General features: G+C 51.4%; 1 protein-coding gene across 5 annotated transcripts in view; it reads right to left on the reverse strand.

Moving 5' to 3' along the window:
• NOL4L (nucleolar protein 4 like) overlaps positions 1 to 15,750 on the reverse strand; it is a 130,254-nt gene that overhangs the window by 37,426 nt on the left and 77,078 nt on the right. The window contains exon 1 of one of the 5 annotated variants that reach the window (XM_089896683.1): positions 372 to 501. The exons of the other annotated variants lie outside the window; for them this stretch is intronic. The gene's annotated coding sequence lies outside the window, so the exon portion shown is untranslated. Of the gene's footprint in view, positions 1 to 371; positions 502 to 15,750 lie in introns of those variants that run through there. 5 annotated transcript variants of the gene reach the window in all.

Here is a 15,750-nt window from a genome sequence, read left to right on the forward strand (position 1 = left end):
GCCCCCCAGGACCGGCGGCGCGCACGGCCCGGGAGTGGGGTGCGCCCGGCGGCCCCCGGCACTCGGGGCCGGGCACACCTCTCGAGCACCCCGCGGCCCCCAGAGTGCAGGCTTCACGGCCCCCACCCCATTCGGTCACACTCACCCGCCCCCCGCCCCAGCCCACTCCGCCTAGGGCGCAGCCGCTTCCGCGCGCCCCCCTCCTCAGCCCCGGTGCAGGAAGCTCCCCCGCGTCCCCCTCCCCGTAACCCCCCCAGCTTCCCGCCCCCCTAACCGCAGCTCAACGGCCGGCGGCAGCAGCGAAAGAAGGGGGGCGGCGGCCGGGGGCCCGGAAACGGCCCGATCGCGGGGATCCGGGCCGGACTCCGTACCTGGGCGGGAGGCGAGGCGGAGACAGACGGTCGGGCTCGGCGAGTGAGCGGGGCGGGCGGCGGTGACAGCCCTACAGCTCCAGCTGCTGCTGCTGCTGCCGCCGCGGCCGCCCGGGGAGAGGGACTGGCACCGCCGCGGCGCGTCACTGCCCGGCCCGGGGGCGGGGGTGGCCAGGGGGAGGGCCCAGGCGAGCGGCGGCGGCGGCGGCGGCGGCGGCGGCGGCGCCGCGGCCGGGAGGGAGGAAGGGGGAGGGGGGCACCGGGCAAGGGGAGGCGGGGGAGGGGGGCACCGGGCAAGGGGAGGCGGGGGAGGGGGGCGGGACCCGGCACGGGGCGGGGGCCGGGGGGAGGGGAGCACTGGGAGGGCGCACGCTGGGAGAGTAGGAGGGGCAGCAGGAGGAGGAGGTGGAGGGGCGGGCGGGAGGGAGGAGTGGGCACTGGGGGAGGGGGAGAGAGGAAAAGGAGGCACCCAGAGAGAGGAGAAAGGAGGGAGAGGCGGGGGGTGGGGAGAGGAGGAGGAAGGAGCGGGTGCTGGGCCAGGTACGGGGGGAGGGATGAGGGCGCGCTGGACGCGCCGCCGCGCTCTCTGTGGGGAGAGCTCTCTTAAGGGGGAAGCGCCTGGAGGAAGATTCTTGCCGGGGTCTGAGCCCGGGAAAGAAGGCGGTGGGGTCTGTGCCCGCCCCTTGCTCGCGGAGGACTCAGTCTTCGAGTCCGGGGTGGGGGTTGGGGGGCGCCCGGTCGGCTCTCCGCGTTCAGACCAGAAGAGGAGACACTTGGCCCAAAGAAAGTGACTCGGGCACCATTAGGAACTCCCGGCACCCTGGGGCCTTCGGACAGCCCTCGACCCCTGCGCGTCTTCTGGTTCCCCGGGGACTTGGGTCCTCGCTGGGCGGGGCTGCTGGGCCAGAGGGCTGGGCCCCCCCGGCGGTCAGAGCGAGACCCAGCTCTGGGAAAGACAGGCACGTGGTCGGCTCTGTGCCGCCCCCTCACTCTGGGCCCCCCCTTTTCTCGATCAAGTTCAAGCTCGGGCTCCTCGGCTTGCTGCCCATTCGCTGCCCCCTCCCCTCCCCCTCCTCTATTCTGCACCATCTCGCCTCTTCACTCTTCCTTTGTCTCTTTCCCACCACTTAGTTTACACCCTCCCCTGCTCCCCTTCTTCCCACTGGCGGGCGCCGAAGAGTCCGGCTGCGCTCACCTGTCAGACCCAAACATTTCAACCATCTCCAGCGCCCGCCGCCGGCCTGCTCCCGGCTCTCTCCCCGCCCCACCTCCCGCCGGACATTGTGCTCCTCTAGACCACACAGTTCGGGCTCCTTAAGGCGCACAAGATACAGTTGTAAAGTCACAGGATAACATCAAGAAATGCTGCTCCATCCCAGACCCGGGCGCGCACTGTCAACAGACACAGAATCGCAGTAGGGGAAGGACCCACGCGAATCAGAGACGCAGTGCTCCGCGCAGTCAGACCTCATCCACCTGGGGTGCAGGAGAAGACGGCACCGGGCGTTGCGGTGGTGGGGGACCCTGGACCTCTGAGCAGCCTCAGACTCAGCCTGAAACATAACACGCTCGTACCCCGACAGCAGAATTAACCCCCGACAGAGAAGATTGGTCAGGGCGGATTCTCCCCTCCCCAAATCCACACCCTCCAACAGATCAGCCTTCAGAAAATCTTGTCCTTTAACGGGGATGGAGAGCTGCCCTCGTGGAATTCTGTGAGGAAATGGCCAAAAAACAAAACAAAACAAACCAATAACGATCCCACCACCTGGTTCCTCTGGTCGCATCCAAAGAGGAGGGGCAATTTCTACTGACTTTACGCTACAATTCATTCACAGTGAAACCAGCAAAGAAGAGAAAACGAGACAGCCACCGCGATTGTTTGCAATTTCGAAACAGACTGCCTTTAACCCTCCAACTTTTTTTCTGTAAAAAGCCTTTTTCTTTCTTCCACTGAAAGCTTTGCATTGTGAACAATCCGAGGTAAACAAGGCTCCCTCTACAGGTACGAGTTGGAAGTACAACACCGCAGGTTCAGGGCTCAGTATTCACCCATTAGAAAAATAAAAAGATGACAACACATCAGATTAACAGCACACCGACTTCCTTCTGCACACGCTAAAGATTTTACTGTCAATATAAAAGTCACACTTTGTTTTTAAAAGAGGCTCTAAGCATGTTACTCATTAGCACCTTTTATCCCTAAAATCAAATGCGTTTTCAAACCAATTCACTCTTCCCACTTTTCTCTATGAGATCTTTATTTCTCAACCTTTGTGGTGGGGTACAGTTTGGAAACTTCATTGTCTGAACGTCCACACACCAATAATGATTTTTAGAATTAATTAGTGGCCACGAATCTTCAGTTCATACAGGGAAATATGGGTGTTTCCAACATGGGAACTGTCCTTCCTCACTCTGAAAATGAGATAATTCAGGCCCAGGATTTCCCATCTCTTCCCACCACATTTCTAGAGACCTCTGACTTCTCCTGGCCTGAGTCACTATTTCACAGCGGTGGTGGACATCTGGGCTTGAAATATAAAGCCAGATCCAGCTGATGTTCAAAGGTGGAATTGAACCCAGATAAGCCACCTCTTCTCTGACTAATAAGAGAAAGAGCTAGTACACCAGGAGGGCAGAGCAGTGATTTTCTCTAGGCATGAAATGTGAACTCATTTACCATCCCTGAGATAAAACAGCCCCAGCCTCACTCGATACACAGGAAGCGGTTGGGAGCCCCGGAGAAGCCTGGCTATTTAGCAGCACGGCGAATTAGGTGAGTTTTCGTGTGTGCTGAAGCCTGCAGAAATCTCCCGGCTCCTTAATTCCTGCAGAAGCTGCCACTCCTTGAGTAACCTTGTGTAGGTTGCTCTCTGTGTCTCTGCGCATATCCTTAAAGTGGCCACAGCATGAGTCCCAACAAGGAATGACATAACCTAGCCTCTTGACCACTAATTCTCCCAGTGATGTGTCTCTTCTTCCAGCCCCAGGCTGGTGGGAGACCATGACAGAGAAGGGCTGCTCTAGTCTGCTTAAGGCGGCGGTACTGCCTTCATGTCCCCTCCAGGCTCTGCAAACAGTGGGTGCCTTTGTAAATGGCAAAATTGGCAGGGCATTTGCTCTGTGGAGCTTCTTAAGCAGCAAACCCCTCCAGGCGGATTCCCATATGAAATGAGCACGCTCTGTGAGCAGGGACCTGGCCATGGGAACCAGAGGTTGTGATTAGGAATAACAGGATCTTAGTGTGACCAGAACAGATGCTATTCAAGCATCTCAAAGCATAAAAAAAAAAAAAAAAATTATCCCTACAAATTCCTTATTAATGATAAAAGGCACATGTGCCTGCACAATGGAGAGACTGGTAGACACCCCCCAATCAAGTGATCAGATGCAGCAGACCCCGAAGTAGAACCACCTGACACGATGTGCTTCCTTCCTGAAGGGATGCAATGAGAGAACACAGCATTACCTATGTTATGTTCTCCCCATGTCAAGTCCTCCCCTCCAAAATGCTTAACCTGAATCTGATCACGAAGAAACCACCAGACAAGAAATACTGAAAGAGAGACTCCATAACACAAGTATCCCGGACACTTCAAAAGATGCACTGTCATTAGTTTCTTTTAATCACGAGACTAATGAGAAAAAACATTGAAATGCGAAGTTTGAATCTTGGTTGGATCCCAGAGACAAAGAGCGAGGTGGTGATGGGGTGAAGGAGACGCAGAGGATGGGGGCGGTGAGGGGTGGAGGGGAGACAGGGGTTGAGGGTGGAGATAAGGTGGGCTCTGGGCTGAGTGGTCAGGGAAGGCCCCTCTCAGGAGTAAGCCCACATGTGCTCTGACCCCAGGATGCTGGAAGCTGACAGCGGGGTGAAGACTTGGGGACACAGTCTTGCAGGCAGAGGAAACAGCTGGTGCAAAGGCCCTGAGGTGAGAAGGGACTTGGCATGTTTGAGGACTTGAAAGCTACCAGTGTATTTAGAGCGTGGGGGAGGGTGGGAGGAGGTAGGGGTGAGAGGGCACGCAGGGCCAAGCACTCAGAGCCTTGGACACCACCGTGAGGTGTGTGGATTTTATTCTAAGAGCAAGGAAATCATGCCAGCTAAATTATGTTTTTAGATCAGAGGAGATGAAATTATAAGGAAGCAGGAGTGGCATCCGGGAGACCACTGAGGAGGTGGACTAGAAAGAGTCTAGGCAAATGGGACTGGTTCCAATTCTGGCTCTGACACCAAACAAGTGTCCTTGGGCACCAGTTTCCTCATCTACAAAGCAGATAATGAGATAGTATGTTTAACGTATTTGACACCAAAATGTCCCCTTTGACATCAGAAACTGTGGTGTCCGGCCTCCCAGCTCTCCCGATGATCCTTCCCCCTCCTGGTATCACACCCTTGGTCCCCTGGCACAATGGATAGGGCTGTGGAAATGAGGGTCTATGACTTCTGAGGTTAGGTCATAAAATACAGCTTGCTCTTTTCCCCAGAGGGAGTACTCGGTAAGTGGTAGCTTTTACCGTCATCATCAGGAGTCTGCATTTTCACAGTGCTGGTCAGAACCCTCTCCACAAACGCTGTAGCAGTTTCCCCAGCAGCCAGCAGCACCTGGTAGTTGTCATTTCACTACACACTTGTCAGCACTTAGTATTAGCAACCTCCTTTATCTCTGTCAATCTGAGAAGTGAAAGATGGTGTCTCTCTCTGCCCTCTTCATTTGGGAATGTGAGCCTATATTTATGTGTATCGTGTTTATTGGTCACTTGTAATTCTTTTCCTTTTTTTAAACAATCTATTCATATTCTTTGCCCTTTACTTGAGCTGGTGGTTTGTTTTTTTGGTAAGAACTGTTTAGAAAGGAAGGGAATTCATCTTTTGTCATATATTTTGCAAACATGTTTTCCTTTTGTTGTCTTTTTATTTATGATGGGATGTTTTGCCATATGAAAATTTTACTTTTTTTTTTTATATTGTCTCATTAGGTTTTTTTTTTCCTTTAGGGCTTTAGGATTTCACGTCAAAACAAAGGTTTTTCTTTTTCCACTCTAAAATTATAAATGTAATTCACCCATATTTTCTTCTAGAGCATTTATAGCTTCATTAGAGTTAAATCTTTATTCTATCTGTAATTTCTCTCCATATAAGAAGTGAGGTGAAGATCTAGCTTATTTTGTTTTTTAATGCCTATCCTAGTTGTCCCAGTACCATCTTTTTTTTTTTTGGCTGTGTTGGGTCTTCGTTGCTACTCATGGGGGCTGCTCTTCATTATGGTGTGCGGGCATCTCATTGCAGTGGCTTCTCTTGTTGTGGAGCACGGGCTCTAGGTGTGCAGGATTCAGCAGTTGTGGCACGCAGGCTCAGCAGTTGTGGCTTGCGGGCTCTAGGTCGCAGGCTCAGTAGTTGTGGCGCACAGGCTTAGTTGCTCTGCGGCACGTGGGATCTTCCCGGACCAAGGCTCAAACCCGTGTCCCCTGCATTGGCAGGCGGATTCTTAACCACTGCACCACCAGGGAAGCCCCCAATACCATCTTTTAAATAACTCATCTTTATCCACTGATTGGAAGTGCCATCTTTATAGTATACTAATTTCCCCTTACTTTTGGAATTGCCTATTCTACTGATCTGTCAATTCCTGTCCCAATAGCATAGCTCTGGAATATATTTTAATATCTGGTAGGGCCAGCACTCACCTCTACCTGCCATGAACTGTCCCTGCCCGCAGCATAATAAAGACAAACTCTTGCCACAGCAGGGAAGGCTCCAGGTGCAGCACAATTATGGCAAACGGTGAGGGGGGGGGGCGCGTTTCTGACTGAGGGGCTGTTGGGGGGTGGTTCCTGGAAGAGGTGACATCTACTCTGAACCAAAGAAGGCGGGAGGAATGTGACAGGTGGCAAGTGGAGAGGGCATCTCGGTAGGAAGAAGAGCGGGGATAGAAGCTCCAGGGCTTCACACATGCCTGGATTCGAAATACCTGATCTGCAGGTTGGGTAGTAACTCAGCTTATCCATTTATTCTTCACATTCACTGATTTTTGCTCAGCTGGCTGCAACCTCATAGTTGGTTTGACACCTTTGTTGAAATCTAGGAGAAACTGTCCCATGCCGTTTCCTAACTCCTTCTCTATTCAGATAAATTTCCCATGATGCGTATCACTAAGAGTCTGACTTGTTGAAATACACTTTCCTAACAACCATGACAAAAGGTAAAAATTACAATTTGATCAATTGCCTTTTCAGAAATGTGTTGCTTTAAAATGTCATCAATTAATCTCTCTTACTCCAAAACCTTCAATGGCTCCCAGTCACGGGCAGAATCAAGTTAGAGCTCTCTGGCCTGGTGTTTAAGGGCTTCCACAGCCCTGTTGGCCTTACAGCCTTCTGTTCCAAACTGTGAACTCTGCTTCAGACTCACAACTGCTGTCCCTCAACTGCCCATGTGTGACCCCCTTCAAGCCTTTGATCATGCATGCTTCCAGACACACGTTTTTTCCACAAAAATGTATAGACCCCCTACCACATGCCAGGCACCATGATTAGTATGGGTGACACAACAATGAACAACACAGATACAGGTCTTCCCACCTGTAGCCTGCAGGCCAGCAGGAGAGAGAGAGATTAATCAAATGACCACAAAGGTTTTAGTCACAGGATATATATTCGGTTTGTACTTGACAGTTGTGGGACCTGCTAGGAAGGAAGTGCCTAGTTATGTGAGAAGGACATAGTGGATCCTGGAGGGCTCCACTGAGGAGGTGACATTTAAGTTGGGCATTGAAGAACGCATGGGCGTTCACTAGGTAGAAATATACTCTGGGCCATTAACAAAGACATCCTCCACCCCTGCCAGATCTAGGCCCCTCTGAACTCAGAGCGTCAATCTCACAGACCACCCAGCTGGCTCTGGTGGCAGGTCTCCGTCAGTCTTATATCACTTAATGCACTTGTAGTACTTCCCATTTCCTCAGCTATACCTCATCTCCCCAACGGGACCATGAGCTCTCAGGGGCTGGGACAGGCTCTCAGGTGGCAGAGTCCCCGGTAGCATCCTGCACACAGTAGGGACCTACCACTGCATCACTCAGGACCCCATCCTGCCCACTGCCCAGCACAGCCCTGATGTCTGCAACAGAGCTCTGAATTAAGCGCACCCCCCCTTAATGCAGACCACACTTTGGAGCTCCCCAGAGAGGGCACCTACCTCCTCTCTCCCTTCTTTCCTGGCACCTTTGGAGAGGCTTGGCCAAAAAGCCAAGGCCAGCTGCAACCTGGCACTACTGCTCCTGGGGGTGCACACAACAAAAACGAGTACAGATGGTCCCCAAACACGCCAGGATGGTCACAGCAGCACTTTTCACAGCAGCCCTGGCCTGGACACTACCAAGTGTCCATCAGCGGAGAATGGATGATGGTGGCACATCTACACTGTGGAATACTGCTCAGCGATGGAAAGGAACAAACTAGTGGTGCAGGCCCCAACACAAGGACTCTCACGAACTCATGCTTGTGGGCAAAAGAGCACACACATGCCATAGTAGAACAGGCAGAAGCAATCTGTGGTATCAGAGGTCAGGAGAGTGGTCACCCTTGCCAAAGGTTAGTGACCAGAGTGGGGGCTCAAAGGGTCTTTGTGGCGCTGACAAAGTTCTGTTTTTTGATGTGAGAATTGGTCACAAGAGGTGGATTCAGTTTGTAAAGATTTACTGAGCTGTCCACTTAATGATACGTGTTCTTTTCTGTATGCGTGTTATACTTCCATAAAAGTATGAAAAAGGGAAAAAAAGCTGAGGCCAGTTACCATAGCTGAGCAGCTTAGAGCTTGGTGTAATCCATTACGGCGACCCATACACTACCAGGCACCCGTGCTGGGTGGTAGGATATGTTGCCTTATTTGACCAGCCAAATAACAAGGGTGATTTAACTACCACTTTGCACACGAAGATAGTGGCTGTGGGAGGGAGATTAAATGACACATCGAGTCCCCCGACAGCTCAGAGACCAGGGGACATGCCCACAGTCACAGAGCTAAAAGCTAGTGGACGTGCTGGGGTTTGAAGCAGGGTGAGCTGGTCTCCAGGGTGCATGGTGGGCCCTGCCCAGGTGGGGCTGCTGAGACGTACCGCGGGGCACTGTGCTTCACCGACCTCCAGCAGAGCAGAGAGAGGAACCCTCTGCTGGGTGGGCAGAGGTTTCCCCCGGGGTTGAGGCTGCTCCGAGGTGGTCAGCCCCTGCCTGGAACCCCAGCTTCTCCGTGCAGCCCCTGAGGGCAGCTGGGCCTGGGAGTCTCCTGGGAGGCAACTCCGGCTGCTCCTCAGCAGGTGATCGGAGGAGAGGCAGAGCCCCTCTGCGAGCTGAGCGAGACGCTGGGAAACTGGGGCAGGTGGTCCCTCCGTGACGGAGGCTGCAGGTGGGGGTTGTGTGGGGGGACGGGTAGCAGCCAAGGCTTTGGGGCCAGAGATGCTGCACAGAGGCCTTGCTGGTGGCTGGCGTCCTGTGTTTGAGGGTCAGCATCTAAGGTGGGGGTAGAGCAAGGGACATGTTTTGTTTGCATTCAGGCCCTTCCTCGGTGTGATCTCAGGCAGGAGACTTAACTTCTCCAAGCCTCAGTTTTTTCATCTCTGAAATGGGGGCACAATAATAGAAGCTTGTTTCTGAAGACTGCTGTGCGCTTAAATGCAGGGATGCCTGCAGGGCGCTGGACTGATGCCTGACACAGAACACCTGCCCAAACCCTAGTTATTGTTAATGATGATGATGTGAAAGATAAGTAATTAATGATACAGACATCAGTCAACAAACATTTCTTGAGCCCCTACTGTGTGCCAAGGCCTGACCCAGGTGAGGGACTGTGGTGGTGAGATAAGCAGACCCAGGCCTGTGCCCATGAAGCTGCTGGTGCAGGGGGCCTTGGCCTGGCCCTAACCTCACCATCACTTTCTTTCTCCTTTCCCTTCTCCCCCCCACCTCCCCACCCATCCCTTGGGAAATAGCAGCGTTAATGTGGGAGGGAACAGGCTCTGCCTCTCACGCACTTTGGGTGAGTTACCTGAGCTCTCTGACGCCGAGCCTCAGTTTCCCCATGTTGTCTGTAAGGGACCCAGCACACAGAAGGCCTCGGAAGATGGTTCCTGCTCCCCTCCCTGCCACCCCCTCCTCTCTTCCCTTCCTCCCTGCTTCCGCTCTGTTTCCTTCCCTCACTATTCTTTTTTTTTCTTTTGATGTGGACCATCTTTTAAAGTCTTTACTGAACTTGGCACAATATTGCTTCTGTTTTACATGTTGGTTTTTTGGTTGTGAAGCATATGAGATCTTAGCTCCCTGACCAGGGGTCGGACCTGCAGCCCCTGCATTGGAAGGCGAACTTTTAACCACTGGATGGCCAGGGAAGCCTCTCCCTTACTATTCTTCCCCCTGCCCAAGCCTTTGGCAACTTAACACCCAAAGGCATTGTCAAGCTCAAATGATGGTGCCCAGGCCACGGCAGATACTGTGGACTAACTTACCTGATAGCTAGACTCAACATTTCTCTCTCCCTTGTCTGAACTACAGAAGGTGGGAAGTGAAATTTTTTCTTTCCCAGCCCCCACCCCCCACCTGCACCCCCGCAGCTGGAAGTGGCCATGTGACCCTGGCCAATGAGATGTTAACAAAAGTGTACTGGCCAACTCTCTGGGAAAGCTTTTGCTTTGCTGGACTAAGCTTACGCCACCCCTTCCCATCTTCTTCTTACCCTGAATGTGGACAAGATGGCTGGAGCAATAGCAGCCAACTTGCTAGTGTGAGGAAAAGGCCAATAACATCACAGAGACACCAACCCAACATGGCTGACATCAACACCAACAGCTGCGCCACCACTCTTCCTATTTCAGGTGTAAAAAACCTTCATGTTTTGTTATAGAGCCAGCTGGGTTTTTAGACCTGTAGTCAAAAGCATCCCTGTCTGATTCACAGGGCTCCTGTTTATGGATGGACTGGACAGTAAGGACCCCAGACCCATGTGGCCTTTTCCCTAGAGTGTCAGGTCCTTAAAGAGACTGAGGACGGGGGTTGTGTCAGGGCACCTGCTGTGGCTACTGCGGTGCAGGGTGGGGGAGGACTCTGCAGAGGGAAAGGTGCCAGGCTCTGCACAGGTGTGCCCGGGCACTTCCCGAGCCACAGCAGTGTTCCAGGTAAAGAGCATCTTCTGTTTCTATCCTATTTTTTCTTGAGGCACTTGGAGCTGTTCCAAACATCCAAGCCTCCCAGCAACCATGGGGCTGGCAAGGCATAGGCTCTGTCACTCACGTCTACTGAGGAGGAAGCTGCAGGAGGGGAGCGGCCAGCCTGGGGCCGGGCTGCCTGTGGTCATGCTGGGCTGAGCCCCTCTCCCGCCTGTCTGCAGCACCCCAGCCCAAAGCTCAGGGCAATCCAGGCCCTGTTATTTACTGCTGAAGGCTGGAGGTGGGCTGGCTGCGGGCAGGAAGGGCAGGTGGGCAGAGTTCTGGGCCCCTTTCCCAGCGACATGCCTGCCTCCTGCTGACCCTTGACATACTAACTTCCTCCCCAGAAGAGTTTCCTTGAAGAAAGGGGTTCCTCTGTCCAAAAGCAAATTTTGAAAACCACTGAAGTCTGGCCCAAACGTGCTGTTCCAGTAACAGGGAAGCTGCAGCTTGGAGAAGTGAAAGTTAGGCAGCTGGTGCGGGGCAGGGCCACACCTAGGGTCGGAGTCGACGGGCTCTCTTGGCCGCTCATCTCCACTTGCTGTCACCTCCAGTTAAGCCCCTGCCCTCCTCTGGAAGAGGAAGGTGCGCCTTGAGGTTCCACGTGCACACGATAGGTGGGCGAGAGAACACTGTCCTCTGCAGGCTGCTCGGGCTTCTCCCAAGCACATCTGCCCCTCACTCCGCTGTCCTAGTCCCCTTGCTGTTCCCAGCCTAGGGCCTTTGCACTGACTGTCTGCTCCACCGGGCCACCTCCTATCAACTGGGTCTCGGCCTGGATGCCATCTTTTCAGAGAGGCCTTCTCACCCAGAGGCGCAGTCTATCGATGGTCTCTATTTTAATTCTCCGCCCTAAACATCGCACTTTTGCATATCTTTTTTTCTTTCTTGTCTTGTTTATCATCTCTATGGCCTGTGAACTCCCAGAGAGCGGGCTCCTTGTCTGTCTCAGAACAGTGTCTGGGACGTTGAAGGAACTTAAATGATTGTTGAATGAATGAAGGAGGAGATTTTTTAAAAACTATACACACAGAGGGTCGCAGGGAGGGCAAGGGTCTGGAGGGCTGCGAGCAGAAGCGTGGGCCTTTGCCTCCTCCATCTGAGTGGAGGTTGGGGAGCTCCCAGCCCGCCGTGGGTCGATGCCTGGTCCCCGTATGAGTAAAACAAGGCAGGCAGCACAAACAGTGTGACACTTCTGTGCCACCCTCAAAAAAAAAAGAAAAAGGCCGGTTAATGAGGTGAACACAATCACAACCAGGAAAAATCCTGGCCATGCTTCTTCGAGTCCACCCAGAGCCATTATCTCTAATTGATCTCCAGACATCAGCTACTGAAGCGTCTGAACCCCTCCTGCATTTTCCAGGTCTGGTTACAAAGCCCTGGCCCACCCAGCCACCAAGTGGGGTCAGGTGTCCTGGAGCAGCTCTTTGCTGGGGGCCGGGACCTGTCTGGGCCCCACCTGAGAAGAAGGAGCCATCAGGCTGCCAAGGTCGGGGGAGTCAAGAAGCTGTGGAAAAGCCACAACCCATAAATGCTCGCCCCCCCCCCACCGGAGCCAAGCAGCCCGCATTGCGGTGCCTTAAGCAGAAACCGCCACAGAGCCACCAGGGGTTTCGCCCTCAAAAAAATGTGACACAAAAAAGGGAGGGCGGGAGAAAGCGCCCTGCCCAAGATATCCCCCTCGAACTGGGGGATATCCAAGAACTGGGGTCAGGAGTTCCATTGTTAAATACAACAACAGGATGTGGCCATGAGACAACAAGGCCCCTCTGGGTCTCAGTCAGGCTGGACCCAGAGTCGGAGGGGGGTGGGGCACAAGGTCGGCCATTGGTTCAGTGACCATCTGGTTTGAGCTGCTCCTTCCTGGCCCAGCTGGGGAGAGACACCTCCTTTCCTGTTGGGTCCTTAGAGACAGAGCAGGGAGTCAGCTACCTGGGTGCCTTGAGGGGCGGTTCACAGTCAGAGGTCTGAGAAGACAGAGCTGCTCCCACGGATGGAGGCCCAGGTAGCGGCTCCTGACCTTGCCCCCGCCTTTTCCCTTGACACAGATAAAGCATCTTCAGGCCAGCCCCACATGCAGGATTCTGCTCCGGGCACCAGGCAGCTCTCCTGCCTGCACCAGTAAATTATGGGCACTGCATGCATTTTTCCTCCCAGATAATGAAGCTGAAAGGCTGCGTCAGCATCCTTGCAAGCATGGGGGTGGATTTGGTAGCCTGGAAGGGGGCTGAGACTTTTGGAGCGGACGGGGACAATGAGTTGTTTAGGTTTGGGGTATCTACTAACTGCATCAGGCAACTGGCTTTGGAGACAGGATGTTGGTCATTTTCTGCTTCTTTCCCACACAGCTTCAGGGAAGCAGGAGGAAAGAAGAGAGACACGGACGTCTCTGAACCCAGGCTGCCCTGGCGAAAACAGCCGTAATGCTCATTTTCTTCAAGTATTTGGAAACTGTAGGAAGTTTCTTCAAAGCACCGAGGACTGTCAGTGAAATATATTGATCACTAAAACAATGCCCTGTAACAAAGATGTTTGACAACGGGTTTTTCACTTCCCTTTTTGTCTTCTCAAAAAAGAGGTTTCTGGCTACCCTGGTGGCTCAGTGGTTGAGAGTCCACCTACCGATGCAGGGGACGCAGGTTCGTGTCCCAGGCCGGGAAGATCCCACATGCCGCGGAGCAGCTGGGCCCGTGAGCCATGGCCGCTGAGCCTGCGCGTCCGGAGCCTGTGCTCCGCAACGGGAGAGGCCACAACAGTGAGAGGCCCGTGTACCGCAAAAAAAAAAAAAAAAGAGGTTTCCCAGAAAACTTTCCCTCTCAAGTTTTAGCGATGCCCTATTTTGCCTGTCACCATCTTTAGGAGGATGGGAACGCTGGGCTGTCAATATTTATAGCCCCCAGATTCCAGCACGGAAGTGTGATGCTCCTGGCTCACGGCCCACCCAGTCTGCTGGGTGAACAGAAAGGCCTGCAATCAAAGTGTTTCAGCTTCATGTTCACGTGGATGGATCAACGGTGCCTCAGTATCTTTCCCTCACCAAGAACGGAGTATGAAATTTTTTAAGGCATTAAACTTTTTTTTTTTCAAATACTTCTTTTTTCAAGCCAAGGAAACTTTAAAAAATAAGGACAACAAGGAGGGGAACCATTCCTGCTACGTAGTAAGCTATATTAATTACATGTATTAGATATTAAGACATATTAGTCTCAATACTTAAAACAGTGTGTAGCTGGTACATGAACAGACAAAGAAACCGGTGGACTGAATAGAAGTACATTCTGTTTCAGATGGAAATTTAGTAAATTATAAAGGTGGCATCTCAAATCAGTGGGAAGAAAATAGATTCCTTAATAAATGATGTTGACACAAAAGGGTAAAGCAGGACGTGTGTCTCAGAATATACTAGGATGAGCTCCAAATGGATCAAAGATCAAATATGAAAAATGAAAACACATATATTTTTTTGCTCTGTCATCTGAGAGGGTCTAAAGGAAAGGACACCCCAGTAGCAATAAGTACACTTATTGCCCAGATCTTGGTTTTTAATATGATTCTATAATATAAGGAAGATATGGCTGATTCTAGGATTGGGGTAGAATATATACAAGATGAACCTGGAGCATCTTGTAGTACCAGAAAGTAAAGAAACACTAAAACAAAATAAAATCCTTCAAAAAACAAACCAACAAAAAACTTCAATGGGGTTATGTCAAAAGAGCACAGGAGCCAGCTGAAAGAGCTCCCAGTGGCCAAAGCCGGAGCAGCTGGAGCATCAAAATAGATACAGCAGTACTGAGTTATAACCCCAAGTATAGAATAAATAGCCATATAAGTAAATGATTGAATAGATTTATAAATGAGGAAGGAGAGACAAACCTCCCATGCAAAAGAATTCTAAAGAATGTATGTAGACACTTTACCCTCAAGGAGGGAAATTATAAACCCCACTCCTTAGGTGTGGGCTGCACATGGTGACTTCCTTCCAAAGTAACTTTACGGTGATGACACCTGACAAACATCATGTCAGCCGGTGTGGGCAAGGCAACATCAACGGTCATGAGTCATGGTGACAGTAGGTACACTTGATATGACGTGGTAAAAATGGCACTCTGAGTTTGGCATTGGCAGAGGCAAACTATTGTATACAGGATGGATAAACAACGAGGTCCTACTGTAGAGCACAGGGAACTATATTCAATATCCTGGGATAAGCCATAATGGAAAAGAACGTGAAAAGAATATGTATATGTGTGTGTGTGTGTGTGTCCATGTATAACTGAGTCTGCTGAAATTAAACACAACATTGTAAACCAACTATACTTCAATAATTTTTTTTAAATGGCACTCTGTGTCTGTGGTCTTCCTCCTAATAACCCATAACCCCAGTTTTATATTGAGAAAAACATCAGACAAATTCCAAAATTCTACAGAATACTTGACCAGTATGCTTTAAAACTATCAAGGTCATCGAAACCAAGAAAAGGCTGAGAAACTATCACAGCCAAGAGGAGCCTAAGGAGATGTGACAAGTAAATGTTAATAGTGTATCCCAGATAGGACTGTGGAACAGAAAAAGGACATTAGGTAAAAACTAAGGAAATCTAAATAATATATAAACTTTAGTTAATAATGTATCAGTATTGGTTCACTAATTGTAACAAATGTATCATACTAATGTAAGATATTAATAATAGGGGATGGGCTTCCCTGGTGGTGCAGTGGTTGAGAGTCCGCCTGCCGATGCAGGGGACAGGGGTTCATGCCCCGGTTCGGGAAGATCCCACATGCCGCGGAGCGGCTGGGCCCGTGAGCCATGGCCGCTGAGCCTGCGTGTCCGGAGCCTGTGCTCTGCAACGGGAGAGGCCGCAACAGTGAGAGGCCCGCGTACCGCAAAAAAAAAAAAAAAATAGGGAAAACTGTGTGGGGGTGGATAATGTGGGAATTCTGCACTAGCTTCTCAATTTTTCTCTAAATCTAAAACTGTTCTAAAAACATGAGAATACTAAAAGAGAACATGGAGGCAGAGTGGAGTTAGGTTTTTCTTAAGACTCAAATGCAGAAGCTATTAAAGAAAAAAACTGATAAATCTGTGTACATAAAAATAAAAATCACACACACACACACACACCATAAGCAAGCTCAAAAAATGGAGGGCTAAGGCTGGAAAAAAAGAGGCAATG

Source organism: Delphinapterus leucas, chromosome 15 (assembly GCF_059928025.1).
Source record: "Delphinapterus leucas isolate spDelLeu-1000000601 "Yukka" chromosome 15, BTC_Dleu_Yukka2, whole genome shotgun sequence".
NCBI lineage: Eukaryota > Metazoa > Chordata > Mammalia > Artiodactyla > Monodontidae > Delphinapterus > Delphinapterus leucas.